The sequence below is a fragment of the Pinus tabuliformis genome, chromosome 8 (genome assembly GCF_031772625.1).
Source record: "Pinus tabuliformis cultivar Carrire ecotype Pingquan chromosome 8, CPIR1, whole genome shotgun sequence".
In the NCBI taxonomy this organism is placed as follows: domain Eukaryota; kingdom Viridiplantae; phylum Streptophyta; class Pinopsida; order Pinales; family Pinaceae; genus Pinus; species Pinus tabuliformis.
In genome coordinates this window covers 1,630,780,288-1,630,797,610 of record NC_142294.1, presented here as the reverse complement: position 1 = coordinate 1,630,797,610, position 17,323 = coordinate 1,630,780,288, and the positions used below count along the sequence as shown (strand labels likewise).

The 17,323-nt window shown below is 36.3% G+C and overlaps 1 pseudogene; it reads right to left on the bottom strand.

The window, feature by feature from the left end:
- Positions 1 to 15,384: 15,384 nt before the first annotated feature.
- On the bottom strand, positions 15,385 to 16,209 carry LOC149242371 (calcium-binding protein KIC pseudogene; annotated as a pseudogene).
- Positions 16,210 to 17,323: the final 1,114 nt, after the last annotated feature.

Sequence of the window (17,323 nt, the reverse complement as noted above, 5' to 3'; positions counted from 1 at the left end):
AAAAATGATGAGCATGGAAAACGTGTCGTACAAAGATTGGGAAAGAAGTTTGGGGAAGATCAGACTAGGAAGAAAATGATTTTTTTTTTTTTTTTTTAAATAATTCAAATATGGGATTAGTTTTTCAACAAATTATATATATCTTGATGATGAATCATCGTTGTTGGTTTGAAAAGTCAAAATAAACAAACCTAATGCGATATATCCGAAAAATATGCTACAGAATCAAAAAACTCACAAAAGCCTCCGAAACAAAATAAGTCAAATAATTCACTTTTATGTAGTTTATAGAAGAATTTAAAGCTGTAATGAAAAATAAGATGGTTTGACTTGGTTCATATCATCACATTTTTAGAATATTCCACAATCAACCATCATATTGATGATATCATATTTATATCTTATTATTGGTATAAATTCAAAAGTATCATAATAATAACATCATATTGACGATATCATATTTATATTCTTATTATTGGTGTAAATTCAAAAGTATAAATTTTAACGAACTTATTTATTTATTTGCTAAATTTACATTTAAGTAATAATGAGTTTAAGGGATTATTATTTTTAAATATTTTACAATGAGTTTAATGGATTATTATTTTTAATTATTTATAATGAGTTTAGTTATTTTTTTAATGATATTTTTATTTTCATATTAATATTATATAAAGAATAGCATAATCATATTTAGCTATGGCTTAGGAAAACTAAAATGAAAACTAGCTCAAAAAAATCATAATTTAAAAATCAAATAATTAGGTATTACTATGTAATACTAAGAATGTAATAGGTTAAGCAATGCTAATGAAATATTACAAAATAATATATAACTTATAAAAAAAATAACATTTTAAAATTGAACAAAACAAATATGGTGGATTTAATCACACTCATAGATAGATCACTATGTCAATCTTGGCTAATCTTCTTCTATTGGTAAGTATTTGGTGGGAAAAAGTACCCTTTAATGCTAGGTTGCTTTTAAGAGTTGTCATGGTGTCATTGTCACTGCTCTTGGGGTGGGAAGCTATGATGTGAATGTACACAACTTCAAGTTGCTCGAGACATATTTCCTCCACAACTTGACCAATCAGTGGTTTATTGAGCCATTATAGTTCTGTCAACCTAAAAATCTTAGTGTCTATTAGGCTCCAACTTTGACATATTTTTGTGCTTGCCTCTTTATTCCTTGACATTTATGACTCACTATCCTTATCACTACATTACTCATGATTTTGACATCCATTCATCCAAAGAGTTGTAAAAGGTAAAATGTTATGAATATCTATGAAATTTCCAATTTTTATGAATATATAAATGAGATATGTTTTTTTTGATAACGTTACCAAATTTCGTTTTGTAACTATAGCATGTAGATTTGGTAATAGATCGTTTGTTGACATATGTGCGTTTCTCCAAAACAAATTTGGCCACATGGCTTTTAATCATAAGGTTTGCGAAATGGTGTGGCTCCTCTGGAATCAACTCTAGATTGCACCAAAATAGCACCAACCGTTAGTCAAAGCCCAAGTGAACAATATGCCCCAAACGAGAGCTTCCCACTATGGTTAAACAATGATTCCAATGATGATGAGAATTTCATGCATTCTACATCTTGATATTCTCAACTATGTCAATGAAGATCATATTCTTCCTTTTATCTCCATTGGTTTGAGGTTGTGGCATTATCCTCTGTAATTTCGTTGAGATCCACAGAAAGGGAGATTGAGCAAGTCTCTTGGATCGCTACTTCCTATGCATTGCAATTGATATAAATAAGAAGGCTTAGCAAGACCAAGAGGAGGGAGAGCAAGTCTCTTGGATCGCTACTTCCTATACATTGAAATTGATATAAATAAGAAGGCTTAGCAAGACTAAGAGGAGGGAGAGCAATAGAAGAATTGATGAATGTTGATATTGTAACTATTTGAACTTTGATATGATGATGATAATATTAGCATAGATTTATTGACGAATGTTGATATTGTAATTATTTGAATTTTGATATGATGATGATAATGTAATTATTTGAATTTTGACATGATGATGATAATACCAGTGTAGATCTATCTTAAATATGGATCTAACATGAGCTGAGAGAGATCAAATTTCTTCACGTGCAAACATTTTTAGATTGCAAAATACAATGTGTTATTTTTCATTGTTGAAATTGTATTTTTGAATGCTAAATAGAGTGTATATAAGACCAAATAAAAAATTTAACCATAGTTTTTTTTTTTCTATATATAGATATATATGAAGTTGATATCAATATAAATTAGTTAACATAGATCTTCAAATAGTTTATTTGAATCTCTAGCTGAAATATTTTTGAAAAATATAAGATTTAAACATCTTATTCACACATTTTTTTTACTTCTAATTACTTTACAACATATTCATTTTTTTAATTATAGCCGATATTATTTTCTATTTAGAACATAATTTTTATTTTTTATTTTTATTTTAGAAGGGCACGGACGAACAAACTTACACATCCCCTCACACTGGGCTGTAGAACTAGCATCTCGTCTTAATGAGCCTCTCAACTCAATATAATCTTGTTCTTATATATGGTGTTATCATTTATCTCCAAGTATTGTAGTCACACATCCCCTCATACTGGGCTGTAGAACGAGCCTCTTGTCTCAATCAGCCTCTCGGCTCAATAAAATATTGCTCTTATATATGGTGTTATCATGTATCTCCAATTATTGTAGTCTTCTTTAGCAATGTATGCCAAGTTAGGCGTGGCCTCCTCTCTCTTGTATGTGTTGTCTTGTTTTCATTAATTAATAGATTTATTGTTCAAGAGTTTCCTTCGATTCATTGCTTGAAATTTTTGTTTGATACTTGGTTTAGTAGTGTGTTACAGGGGTATCCACTTATATTGATATCTAATGAATTGCACATATAATTATTCCATAAACCCTCTGACCATAGGGACAAAGTGAAAGATTATGACCTACAGCTTTGATAATTGCAATTCCTACAAATGTCAATTCAAATGAAGAACTCATGTATTACCCAGTTAGCTGGTTTTCATTTCATGAAAGAGTAGGATTTAGTCTTACACATACTTTCTTTGCATCTCATAAGCCTAAGTCTCGAATTGATAATTTAATGTAATAAAATTTATACATATAAATTGCCATAAATTTTTGGTGTCGTTGTCGAAGAGATGCTAAAGGGATTAGAGCATCATTGGTTTGATTCTTTTTTCCTTTTATTTTTATCTTTTTGTTTCTACGTCATGATTTTTTGTAGCACCAACATTTACAACTTGGAGGAGGAGAAACAGAAATATGAAATGTAAGAAGATGCACATTCACTTTAATGTTTTTATCCAAGACTTCATGTTGGAACAATGTATTTCATTGATTTAAGTGTGTTTTCTTTTACTTTACTAAAAACATGAGTAATGGATTCATGGAAAGGAGAACATAACTTATGTCAAAGGAAACTTGGTCACAACAAGGTCTTGGTAACATAAGAAGTTCAAGTACATGGTCATTGTCAAGATTGATTAAGTTTTCTTTGAATGTGGTCTATTTTATTTCTGCAAGTTAATTTCATTCATCTATTAAAAGTAGAATTATTAAAGGATAGGTAAAGAAGTTCCACTTGTATTAATCCATTTATAAGCAAGAACTGTAAACCAACAAGAAAATTTGAAGATGCTCAAGAATCTGTTGAGTAAAAGAGAGTAAGTTACCACAATATTTTTTTCATATTTGTGTCCATGTTTAGAATTGTAACTAGGGAAGACTCTGCATCTCAAGAAACAATAGAAGAACAAAGGATTCATAAGAAAATTCCACAAGAAGAAGAGCCATAAGTTGTTCTCATTCATTTTTGCAATCATGCAAGGGAGATAAAACAACCATAGACAACATTTAATGGAGAGCGGGCATTAAAGCCAAACATTGAGAAGATTGCTTTCAGATGTAATTTTGGGAATTTAAAGTTTTTGGTAATTCCCTTTGGATTAATGAATGCTCCAACCACTTTTCAAAGTTGTAAGAATTAGGTCTTTATGAGTCAATTGAGGAAATTTGATTTGTCGATATTCTTTGATGACATCCTGATTTTTAGTCAGATTTGGGAAGAGCATATGCAACACCTTGAGGAGGTATTGAGTGTCTTAGAAAGTGAGTCTCTATATGCTAAGGAGTCCAAATGTGACTTCGGGATGACACATCTTCTTTATCTTGATAATATCATAAGTGTAAAGGAAGTAAGAGTAGATCCTGAGAATATCAAGGCTATTCTAGAATGCCCTACACCTACAAATATCACCTAACTTAAGGGATTCTTTGTTCTTTTCGATTTCTATAGTTGATTTGTTAAGGTTTTTTCACAAATTACACCATCGCTCACAATTTTGACTAAGAAGGGGGCCTTTGAGTGGTTTGATTCCACATAAAAGTGTTTTGACCACCCTTTGAGTTGGAGTGTGATGCTTGGAGAGAGGGGATAAGAGTTGTTCTTATGCAAGGTAATCACCCCATTACTTTTGAGAGTAGAAAATTAAGAGGCGTGGAGAGGAGTTATTCAAATTTATCATAGAGTGTTGTTGGGCATTATGCATGCCTTAGCTAAATTCAAACCATACCTAGTTTGGGGTAATTTTATCATCAAAACAGATCATAACAACTTCAAATATTTCATGAACTAGAAGGATCTAAATGATAGGCATCATAAGTGGGTCGGTAGATTACATGCATATGATTTTGACATTTTATATGTCATGGGGAAGAAAATTGTAGTTGTTGATGCACTTTCTAGGAGGCCTCACATATGTTCCTTGTGGGGATTTCTATTGATTGGAGGGAGTTAATTGCAGTAGAGTATTGCAAATATTCATGGGCTACAAGAGTTGTGGAAGGCACAATGCTTGCTGTAAGATATACTGTGGTAAATGAGTTGATTATGTATAAGAGTAGAATTTATTTGGTGCCTTCTTCACAACTTAAGGTAAGTATATTGAGTTATTTTGTTTTATTTTAATGAATAAAATGTCAAATCACCACACACTAACTATCGTGCATTTTCTATTGGCGGGACATTTCATGATGCACCTATGGTTGGTCAATTGGGTTTCTTTAAATATACAGGAAAATCTAGGAGAGATTGACAAGGAAAGGAATTCAACGGCTTATATGACAATGCAGGTAGCTGAATTGTTTTTCACTGTGATTTTCAAGTTGCGCTAGATGCCCAAAAACATTGTTAGTGATAGGGACAAGTTTTTGAGTATGTTTTGGTAGGCTCTCTTCATATTGAGTGGGACAAAGCTAACTCCTAGAAATAGCTACCACCCACAAACAAATGGTCAAACAGATATAGTGAACAAAATGGGCGAAGGGGTATCTTAAGAACTATGTTTCTGGACGACAGAGAGCTTAAATCAAATGGACACACCTTGGTGAGTATTTCTATAATACTACTTATCACATGTTTGTCAGAATGTCTCCATTCATGGATTTATATGGGTATGAGGCTCCCAACTTCATGGATCTATTGCTTGGGTATAGTAGAGTTCCTAAGGCAAAATACTTACTACAAGAGAGCCAGGACATCATGAAGTCACTAAAGGAAAATTTGCAATAGGCACAAAACTAGCAGCAGTTTTATGTTGATCAACATTGGATAGAGCACAGTTTTGAGGTTGGGGACATAGTTTATTTGAGATCGTATCCATCTAGACAGTCCACTCTCAAGAAGAGTGGAGCAAAGAAACTCAAGCCCAGGTTTTATGGACCATCTAGAGTATCTCAGAGGGTTGGAGAGGTTTCCTATGAACTTGAGCTACTAACAAGCAACAAGGCTCATAATCTATTTCATGTATCTAGACTCAAAAAAGCACTTGGTCATAACGTGGTTCCTTCATTTGAGTTGCCACTATTGGATGAGGAAGGGAAGTTTATGTTGATTCCAAAGATCATCCTTGATATTAGAGAGATGACTCTACAGAAGAGGGTCATCAAAGAGTTTCCTATCAAATGGAAGAACTTGCTAGTAGAGGATGACACATGGGAAAATGAATAAATATTGTAGCATCTAGAGCTAAGATTGCTTGAGGAAAAGCAATTTTGGAAACGGTGGATTGCAATGTCCCCTTCCCATCTAATGGAGTTGGTGAACACCTAACCTATCAGTTAGCTCCCATAGGCTATTCAGTTAGGGTTAAAGAACCTTGGAGGTAATTAACCCAGTAGTTTGGCAGTGTTTTATGGTCAGTTGAGATCTCACTTGGGATTATGAGCAGGATGCCTTTTTCTAGAATGATTTCGAGATAGCTTTCTAATACTTACTATTTTTAGTAAGTTAATTTTGAGCACCGATTGGGCCAATGGGTAGGGTTACTATTTTTAGTATTTTTGATGGGTTCAATTTTGATGACTATCTCATCATTTTATATAGTTCGATGGTTTTAAATAAAATAATGATAAGTCAATAGTTAATAAAGTTAAATCAAAGATTTAACTTTATTGTTATTTTAATATTTTTAATGAAGAGACTGTAAGGGTAGTTTTAGAATGAAATATATTTTATTAAAAAAAATGAGGACTTTAATTGGGAGATTAAAAGTGATTTTATCTACTCCCACATGGTTTCATGAAGAGGGTTGAACTTCTTGGGTTTCATTTCACATTTTGGTTTTTATATTTGCTGTTGTCATTTTTTGGAGGAGATTACTTCATTAAACCTATTACAGTACCTGGGTATTGTTTATTTTGATCATACATTGTAATCTTGGGTATTGTTCATTTTGACCATACATTGTAATCTTGGGTATTGTTTATTTTGATCATTGTGCGAAGAGGCGCTCTACAACCTAGTACGGGGGAGATGTGTAGGATGTTAGATGTGTGGGAGATAAATACTGAATATTTTTTAAATGTGAGGCTCATTAGTATACATATGTTATGTTATGTTATGCAAGCATTTTGACTTGGTGAAATTACATTAAAAAATAAATTAATAATTAAAATGTCCATGGTGTCTTGGATAGACATCAGATGCTCTGTTAAGGCATTCCTTGTTGTGAAGTCACTGGTTCAATTCCTCGCCCCGATTGGGGTGATATATTGGACATGTGGAAGATGTAGTCTTGCCAAACTTACAAAAAGCAAAATAATAATAATAATAATAATAAAATTGAGATAAACCATGGTTTTTCCCATGGTATTCTTCTCTAATGGTCAAATTACATAAAAAGGTAAATTTTAAATAAAATTTAAAAATAATAATAATAATATGTATTTAATTAAAATAAAATTGAAATACAATAGTAAAGATATAGATGGAGGTTTTTGGGCTCCATTTTTTCACAACCCGTGTTTTTTCCCATCGTATTCTTCTCTAATATAGCCTATTTAAAGGTATCCTTCACTAATGTGAGAATTTCTTGCAATAAAAGTTTTTAGCTAGATCAAAGTAAATCCTAATTTCCACCACAAATATCATAGTCCTGAGCAATTTTCATATCTGAATTGGAAAATAAAACCACTTAATAAATGCACACTACACGAAGACTTTATAGCTCTACAGATGATGCATGCCTTCTAGGTAAAACTTGGAAAAAACAACCTTGCTCACTTTGTTTCAATAGCCTTCAAATATTCGATTTTTCTAGGTTGTTTTGTATGTTATGCATTTGATTTTATATGTTTGAAATTTTACTTGTGTATGAAGAGAAACGTGAGCGTGAAAAAAATAAAATCCAATGTATGCAATCCTATACTTTGTTTATATTTGTTTTTCTGCGTTAAAATTTATTAGAGTTGCTTAGATTACATTGTGTCAACCGTTGGTTTTAACCTCCATATGAAATTCAGTAAAATATGTCTCACAAATAATTTAGTTACAATTATTATTGAGTTTTTTTTTTTTTACATAATCAGTTGCTGTTTGTATTCAAAAAAGATTGGAGAGGCTAAGCTCCACTGTTACAAGGCGATGTGCCTTAGAAGCAAAGTAAGGAAATATAATAGGAGGGACAAAATTCCCTTTGCTTTTGTCATTCTTAACTTTTTGAAAGCCCGAACTAATATAGATTCTAACAAACTGAAACAATAAAAGGCAAAATTTGCAAGTCATGTTTAATCGATGTTTATATGACTAATTTGGCGGGCCATGGATTCTTCAGGATTGCCTTCAACGCCTGCGTTCCTTAAATTTTTTGAGCTGGTTCTAGGAGCGTTACTTTTTTCCATGATGTACTTCAGGATGTCAATGGACTCTTGGGCATGACTGCATCTGTTTGAGAGGTCATTGAACTGCTCTTGAAGAGAGGTAACTCTGTGAAGAAAGAGATTGAGGTCGGCCTCATGTTTCTCCTTGGTGATCTGAGCATGGGTTTCGATTTTGGTGTCCAAGATCTTCTAGTGAGCTCGAATTTGCTCCAGTTCTGCCTGGAGATCAACACAGTGCAAACATTCCTCGCTTCTCGCCATTGAGTTTGGCCGAACTGAATTACCAGTGTGCAGCAAATGCAGGTGGCTGCTAAAGCGATGTTCCAAAGAGCAGGGGGTAGATCGAACGCTCAAGGCAGCATGAGATCGGCCAGAAGCAAACAAAGGGTAGATCAAACACAGCAAGGGGGAGAGAGAGGTGTGATTCTGGACGAAGGGGAATGCAAATAAGAAGGAGAGCTCAGACAGGGGAATAAGGTGGAGCGAAGAGGGAGTCACGGGGAATTTGAGTGATAAGTCATGGGTAAGGTATGGAGGAGTCAGAGTTCCTTGGGGGAAGGGACTGAAGTGAGATTTTCGGATTGATTTCAGTGATATTGTGATAGTGTTATCATCATTATGAGATTCAATGAAGATTTCTGTTGCAGCAAGGATCAAATTCAGCCTAAAGATATTGCAAGCGACAATGGGGAGGTACCCGATGTTACTAGATACCTCTGCAGGCGATCTGAAGATTGATTCGCATCTGGTCATGGCAGGTAACATTGAGATTCGATGGCGTTACATCGGAGATTTCCTATGGGTTTGGAGCAGGCTCTGTTTGCATGAGTGTCGGCCTCCTTGTTGAGGGAGCGAAGTACATGGAAAAAACGGACTTCTTTCATTTTCTGGGTAAGTGCTTGACAACGACTTATTGTTTGTTGTAGGAGCACATTGGTGGCGTTCTGATTATATACCATCAGACTAATGATGATGGTCGAGTCTCCAATGATCGTTGCAGTGCTTATGCTGAGTTTTTGAAGCTGAATGAGCCCTTGGTATAGTGTGAGAGCTTCAGCCCTGTTATTAGAGAGGGGGCCTAATCCCCATTCATAAGCAGATTTGATAGCTCCATTGGCACTGCAAATGATTCCGCCAGCCCCTGCCATTCCTGGATTAGACTTGGAGGCCCCATCAAAGAAAAGATAGTGAGTGCTACAGTTTCTGAGCCAGATAGAGAACTCCTCATCTTTCATTCTTATTTTCCAACTGTGATTAGAGTTGTTGCATTGACTGCTAGTGTCACTCCCGCTTTGGCCCCTGTTACTTTTATCCAACAAGTACCCTATGAAATTCCTTTCTTCGACATAGAGATTGGCAATGTCAATTTTCTTTTGACTTTTGACAGATATTGCTTCCAATGTAAGGCTCCTTGCCTTGCTGCATAATTTCCTGATGTTGGTTTCTTTGTCTTTGAAGACCATACGGTTTCGTGCCAGCCATATATTCCACAAAAGAGAGCAGGGGAGAGCATTCCAAACTCTTCTAGCAATATTGTTCTTCTTCTTTTGTTGCCACGGATAGTTCCTCTTCCAAAGATGCAAAATTTCAACAATGGAGTTGTGGGAGCCCCAGGGGAGTTGGGTGTTGAGAAAAAGTTCTTTCCAACAGGCAGTAGCAAAGGGGAAAACGATGAATAGGTGTTGGATGGTTTCTTCAGCTGCTTGGAAGTTTGGGTAGCGGGATGGGCCAATTATACCGCGTTTTTGCAGATTATCTGAAGTGAGGACTTTCCCTTTTAGCAAGACCGAAATGAAGAATTTTATTTTTGGAAGGGTCTCTGATTTCCAAGCAATTTTCTAATGCGCCCAAGTGGGCATGGGATATTCATTGTTTCAAATATGCTAATAGGTAGCTTTGACTGTTTACTTTGAGCCTGAAGGGTCCCAATGGAAGCCATCATCGTTGTTTTTTTTGTCGGGGCAATGCTATGGAGATGGGTTTGGAGATTAGCAAGACTTGCTTCAAGATCAGTGGGTATTTCTGGGAAGTTCCATCCTATCCAAAGCTGTGATTGAGTGTCCCACTGAGATATCTAATTCAAATAATGGAGCCCCATGCTGTCAGAAAAGGATAGAATCTGATGATTTCCAGGTTTGCTGCCAATGAGTTACTAGCCCATTATTCTATCTGCCCCAATTCTTATATTGTTGTGACCCTTGGGGATTTTGGAAATATTTTGGGCAAGAAAGGGAATTGCTTTCTTACACAACTTCCAGATTTTAGAGCAAGCTCTGTTAGGGATATCATCATCCAAGAGGTGCTACCTTGGAGATTTGATATATTTGGCTTCCAACACATTTTTCCACCAAGCGGATTGGCCATTAATGAATCTCCATACAATCTTGCCACTAAACGCCAGATTTAAGAGCTTAGGTGATCTGATTCCTAAACCTCCATGTTCCTGGTATTGAATGACCTATTTCCAATTTATAAGGTTGTGTTTCTTTCTTTCATTTCCCCCCCTTGCCAAAGAAAGTGACAGAAGATGGCTTCCATTTTGTGATGAAAACTGGCAGGAGCTTGCAAAAGTGTAAATTGATATAAGGGCAAAGAAGAAAGACCTGTTTTTAGAAGAATTAGGCGGCCTGCTGGATTAATCCAAGAGGAGCCCCATTGCTGCACTTTCCTTTTCATTTTATCTACGATAGTGTCCCATACTTCAGCTTTCAGAGGACCAACGCTCACTGGCATGCCCAGATAAGAGAAATGCCCCCAATCTACCTTGCAAGGAACCCCAAATGTGCTGAAAATGTTATGAAGAGCTTGAGCAAATGTGTTCCAACCATAGATGCAGCTCTTGAGATAGTTGACCATACCTCCTGAGTAGCTCATATATTTGTCTAAGAGGGTTTTGAAACGACGGGCTATGATATTGGAGGCTCCTCCCATTAACAGTGTATCGTCAGCAAATTGAGAGTGATTTATGTTTTTGACTCCATTCCCAAATTTAATACCTGTAATAAGATTGACACACCAATTATAATCTAAGGCCTTACTGAAGGATTCAGCCATCAAAATGAATAGGTAAGGAGAAAGGGGACAACCTTGTCTTAAACCTCGAGAAGATTGAAAGGAAGGCCCTGGTCTACCATTGATGAGAGGGGAGATCCAAGGACCTGAAATGCAAGCTTTGACAAGGTTAAGGAAGGACGCAACAAATCCCATTTTCTTTAGAACCGCAAGGAGGAATGAGTGTCTAACTCTGTCAAAGGCATTGGCTAAGTCTAGTTTTAAGATGAAACGTTTTTCTTTTATAGATTGGCTGGAGTGTATCGCCTCTTGGACAAGGAGAATGGAGTCAGAAATTTGTCTATTGGCCAGGAAGCCTCCCTGATTCTCAAAGATGAGTGAGGGGAGAATAGGTTTAAGACGAGAAGCGAGGATTTTGGTTAAAATTTTGTATGAGGAATTACAGAGAGAAATGGCCCGAAATCGGGTGAAAGAAGAAGGTCGATTCTCTTTAGGGAGGAGGGCAAGATGGGTGGCGTTAGTGAAACCTCTGATTTTGCCCTTACGTTGAGCCCATTTTATCATCTTAACAAGGTCTTTTTTTATTATTCCCCAATAAGCTCTGTAGAAGCAAATTGGGAAACCATCTGGGCCAGGAGCCTTGTCTGGCTGAAGTGTCCAGATAGCTCTTCATATTTCTTCTTCTTCGATTTCCTTGATTAGATTTTCATTGATTTCCTCGCTGATCTCAGTGAGAAGGTGTTGCAGAAGATCTGAGTAATCTTCAACTTCTTTTGTTTCAATTAAGAGGACACTGTAATGATTTGAGTCAACCTTTCTAATAGCATCTTGTGTGGTTTGGAGGTTGTCTTCAGCATTGATGATGGAAGTAACATTGTTTCTGATTTCCCTGATAGTGGCCTACTTATGAAAGAAGGCAGAGTTTTTGTCACCTCCTTGCAGCCATAACTGTCTTGATTTTATCCTCCATTATTGCTCTTCTACTCTATTGGCACGATATAGATGGAAGTAGAATTCGCCTTTGAGAGCTTTATATTCCTGGGAGAGCCCTCGTTCCTCTATCATGCTGTGTACTTTCTCCAATTTGCTTTTTATTTCAATTTTATCCTTCTCAGATTCCTTGTAGTGATTTTTTGCCCATTCCTTCAAGGCGCTTTTGGTCCTTTTTAGCTTATTTTCCCATATGTATCTCGATGACCCTTCTATGTGTTGACTCCATGTGAGTTTGACAATCTAATCAACAATAGGGATGCTGCTCCATAGTGGACTATATTTAAATGGAGTGGGCCCTAAGGGACAGTGGGCTTCGAAAACAAGAGTTGTGGGGTAATGGTCAGACGCTGAGTAGGGGAGTACGACAGCATAAGCAGTGGAGTAAGAAGAGAGGAGCGAGACATTCACCGAAATCTTGTCTAGCCTCTCCATGATATTGCCTTTGCCCAATCTGCGATTATTCCAAGTAAATCTACAATTTTTTGGAGCAACATCAACTAGATCATGGTCCTGCGTGATGGTTTCCAACCATGTTCTGCAAGGGTCATGTGAAAAACAACCTCCTCTTTTCTCGTTAGAGTGGAGTATGAGATTGAGATCTCCACCAAGGATAATATTGTTGTTTTCTTCTTCATATATGTCTGCTTTGAGGGAAGTCCAACATTGTTCTTTGTCTCTATAGTGACTTGGCGCATAAACATTGTAGATAACAATCCTTTTGTTATCTGTTAAGCTCTCTAGAGTGACTTTAATCCAATACTGGCTGACTGTATCTGTTGTGTGTTTGCAAATGTTGTGGTTCCAAAGGGTTGCAATTTCCCCGGAGGCACCCCTTGACTCGCTTATGCGTCCTTCATACTGCTTGAGCTGATCAATGGTTCCTTTCATTTCTTGCTGTCCTTGTTTTGTTTCTTGGAGCAATAGAATTTCTGGCTTCTCGTGAATTATCAGATCTTTTAGGGCAACAATTTTAGAGGGGTGCCCTAGTCCCCTGCTATTCCAGGATAAGGTTTTCATCATTGAGTGTGAGGGGTACGGAGAGTTGCTCGCCCTCCTTGTTCCTTATGTGCTGCTTCTTTACTATTTTGCCCCAAAATGTAAGTTTCTATGGGATTCTGTGTACCCATGGCAATATCCTTTTGAGCATTTTCATCTCTCTGCTGCTTTGAAGACTTCCTTCCTGGCCCTTGCTTTTTTTGTGTGTCCAGAATTACACCGTGCTCTTTAGAAGAACTCCTAGTTGATCTAGAGGAGGGAGGATCTTGGGAAAAAGACGAAGAGTTTAGCGGGGAGGTGGGATCATTGGCATCAACTTGGGGCATGGAGAGGGGGGGTTATCTTCAGGGGGGGGAAATGGCGAAAAAGGGGTTGGATGAAGTAGGGGGGGAAGCGGAGGGGCAGGGGTGGATGTAAAAGTGTTGAGGAGAGGAGGGTCCAGTGAGGAGGTGGAGGGGAAGGTTGTGTGATTAGCCTTGGGAGGGGCAGCTTCAGGGTTTGCCTTAGGGTTGAAAGCGGTCTTCTTTTTATTAACAGTTTCTCATTGCTCATCTTGTGAAACATTTTCAACATTAACTAATTTAGAGCAACGATTGGCAAAATGGCCATATTCATGACATACCTTGCATTTAAATGGGATCTGCTTGTAGTCCAACTGTTGGATGTGAGTCCAATCATCCACTTTGAGCTTGATGGCCTCCGGGAGGCCTTTGCTGAGATCAACTTCAACACATATGTGGGCGCAGGCTTGCATGTTGTCTTTTGGCTCGCTGCAATCAATAAACTTTCCAACAGCATTCCCAATGGCTTGAACCGATTCATCTCCCCAACAATGGAGAGGGAGATGAGGGAGCCAAACCCAGATTGGAATCGTGCTAGGAACATCCAATTCGGGATCAAAATCCGGGGTCCATTTGTTGAGGTACAAGCCTCTGGAGTCCATGAAATATGGTCTGTTCCTAAAGATTAGATCCTTGTATTCTCTTGATTCGAAGTGGAAGGTGAAGTACCCTTTCCCACATAAGCGGATGGAGATTTTGCCTTGTATTTTATCAGCCCAGTTTCGCTCGACCCACCTTTGCACCGTCTTCGAAGAGGGCTAGAGACCAGTGAATTTCCTGATGAGACCTCATTCTGCCAGAGAGAGTGTTGCCATGTGAGGGAGAGCAGGAGCAATAATCACCTCTTGCAAAACATCTAGCTTCTTAATAGACTTTGAGATTGTTGGGCGAGGGCGCTGAGGCGGTAAAGATTTTACTAGGGCGGAGAAAGCCAGTTGGGCAGCAGCTGCCTCCAGGGTTGCATCCGAAGGGGCCATGGCAAAGGACCGAAGGCCATAAGCTCTGAAAGGTACTCAGCAGTGGCGCGACGCGAGACCTAGCAAATCCGCATCCCTCTTATTCAACTTCGAAAAATTATTATTGAGTTTTATTTAAAGGATCAAATGATAACAATAAAAATAAAATTAAAACAAAAATAGTTAATATCCTCCACTCCTAAAAAACATGAATATATATTCTTAGTAAATTTTATGATGTAATAAAGCTTATTAAATTTTACAGTGTAACAACAAAACTTTAACTACATAAAATACATATTACATAAAAAGTCATTTAAAAAACTTTTATTTTATATATATATTTTTAATTTTTATAAATTAATATAAAATTTCCTTATTATTTACAAAATAATTTAATAAATCAAAATTTACATTTCTAATTTCCCATGACAATCCTTGTTATGGAGCAATTTCCATGTATTAACATCACTTTTGTTTTTTGAAATGCAAATTAAATTAAAACCATGTATAATGCCTTTTAAACTCTCCAATCTTTATGGACATGCATTAACATCACTGTTGGTTTTTGAAATACAAATTAAATTAAAACAATGTATAATGCCTTTTAAACTCCATTGTTTAAAGATTTGACCTACTTTTTAATTTTATTTTTCTTAATTCAAATTCATTTTTTAAATTCATATAAATATGCACAAATTTTATAGATATATTTAATTAAAACAAACATAAATACGCCCTTAATTCAAATTCATTTTTTTTTTTTTTTTGTTTTTTTAATTCATATAAATTTGCACACCATTTTTATAGATATATTCAATTAAAACAAACATAAATACATCCTGAATATAAACTAAATTTGATGGATAATTTGTCGGTCTTTGAAATTATAACTAAATTTTGATAAAATTTATCTCTGTACGCTGGAAGCCGATGGGTAAACCAGATCTGTTACATACACCTCCATAAATGCCTCAATTCATTTTCAACACTACACAGAATTGAAAATACATGTACTATTTCTCATTTGGGAATTCTTCCAAATCATTCTCCAGGGCGTTGTTCAGCCATTTATAGGCCTCATCCATCAACGAAGGGCTCAATCTCATCATCAGAACGCAGAATTCATGTTCATTCAGAGCCCCGTCGCCGTCCAAATCCCCTTCCTCCATCATCGCCCGCAGTTCTGAATCCGTCAGGGAATCCAACCCTAATAGAGCCGAATTCCTCTTCAAGCTCTCCAAAGTTATCAGGGACAGCCGGGGATCTGCCAGAAGACGGAAACCGTTACAGAGCTCCGCCATGAATTCGCGCTCTCCCAATTTTTCCGCCATAAGTGGCAAGAAATCCTCGAATTCTGCCATTATTTTCAATGCCGAAACCCTAATTGAAACCTCAATTTCGTCTTTAATGCAGGCGAAGGTGCTTAAAGCTCGAACTGTGTTGTGAATTGGGAGGGTTTGTGGTATTGATATAGCCTCCATAGTCCGCGCGCGAAGAAACAGGGCACCCTGACCCGGCCATGAATTGTGCGCCGCAAAAAATAGTGAGGAAATTGCATGTGCGCCGTCCAGAGGATTCAGAGCTGTGAAGGAGCCATCACAGCCTTAAAGAAAAAGTCGGAGCCCAGAGGACTGAAGATGGTCTTCCATTGAAATTACAAAGGTGGGACTTTCGGTGAAGGCGGGAGCTGTTGGCTGGATACGCCTCAATGTCAAAATATAGTAATTTTAATTATAGAAATTTAAGACATATAAGATATATTTTAAAATCTGTAATGAAAATATTTGTCAGTATTTATCAAAGTTCGTGAATATTTCTCAATCTAAATTAAGTAGTCCAAAGTTTGTGAATATTTCTCAATCTAAATCAAGTAACCCAAATAATCTATAGGGTATGACATCATCGTAACAACATCATATTCATGATATCATATTTATATTATTATTATTGGTATAAATTTTTAAAGAATTTTTGTATGCTGAATCAAAATAAAGAATATTTTACATTTAAGTAATAATAAGTTTAATGGATTATTATTTTTACTTATTTTATAATGAGTTTAATCATATTTTTTCAATGTTAATTTTTTAATGTATAAGGTAATACTCACCATTATTATTTGTTTTCAAACATTAGAGAATTTTTTTTAGTCTCCCTTTTAACAAAAACATTGAAATTTTTGAAATATTTCAGCTTTAATTTTTATAAGGTAGGCTTAAGCCTTCCTCGATGCATCATTTATGAAAGTGATAAAACAATGAAAGTGATAAAACATGAGGCTCCCCCTTCTACAGACTTAACATTCATTGGCCCAAGTACAACAAAGTGTATTAATTCTAATAAATTTGTTTTTTTTTCATGACAACCTCTTATAAAAGAAACTCTTAGTTGTTTACCGTAAATACAATGCTCACAAAGATCATGTTCATAGGATTTCAATCTTAGAAGTAGTCTTTTACCAACAAGAATTTTTAGGCGCTTTTCACTCATGTGGCCCAAGCGCTTATGGCATAACTCCACTGAGCTTCCTTCTTTTGCAACAACAAATCCCTTTGATATCTCTGTTGTTTCCCTCATTGTATACAAGGTTCATGTCTTAAGTCCTTTAGCCATCACCAACAACCCTTTACTAACTTTCCAGCCACCTTTCCCAAAGGTTGTGGAGTAGCCTTCATCATCTAATTGCCCCATAGAGATCAAATTCGCACACATCTTTGCGACGTGTGTTAATTTTTGAGTTAACATGTTCTTTGCTTAGGTCAATTACTTCATTAATCTATCAGCCCATTATTAATTCCATTAATCCATTAGAAAT